A 556-nucleotide genomic window follows, 5' to 3' on the forward strand; every position below is an offset into this window, starting at 1 on the left:
AATTGATCAATAAAAATTATTTTCATATTCAAAAATTTCAAAGCATAATTTTCAAAACCAAGAAAAAAGAAAAATAAAAACACTAAAATTCTTGGTTTAAAATCAAATTTGTTTTGGTACCCAAGTAATCTTGATACCAAAAAGTTTTAAGAACATGACCCCTATCATTTAAGCTCAAAGCCCTTGGGTTATGAACCCATTTGGGGCACCTAGTGCACGAACACTATCAAAACAAAAATTATATAAATAACCTTTCCGATTGCAATAAGTACAATGAAAGAAGCCTATTTGATTTTGTTGACCAAGTGGCGGTGCACGGGAATCATTTGCAAACATTGATGGTCTTTTAAATTCTTTTTGCAAATGAGAAACATTATCAAACAAAGATGGTCTTTTTAGAACATTTTGTAAAATATGAGCTTTTTGCATATCAAAATAAAATTTAGCAAGATGTCCAAACCTATCACAAACATCACATTTAAAAACATGTGGTCTACTAGAAATATTTGGCAAACTATAATTCTTTTTCAAATCAAAGCAAAACTTTGCCAAATGG

Source organism: Asparagus officinalis, chromosome 8 (assembly GCF_001876935.1).
Source record: "Asparagus officinalis chromosome 8, Aspof.V1, whole genome shotgun sequence".
NCBI classification, from domain to species: domain Eukaryota; kingdom Viridiplantae; phylum Streptophyta; class Magnoliopsida; order Asparagales; family Asparagaceae; genus Asparagus; species Asparagus officinalis.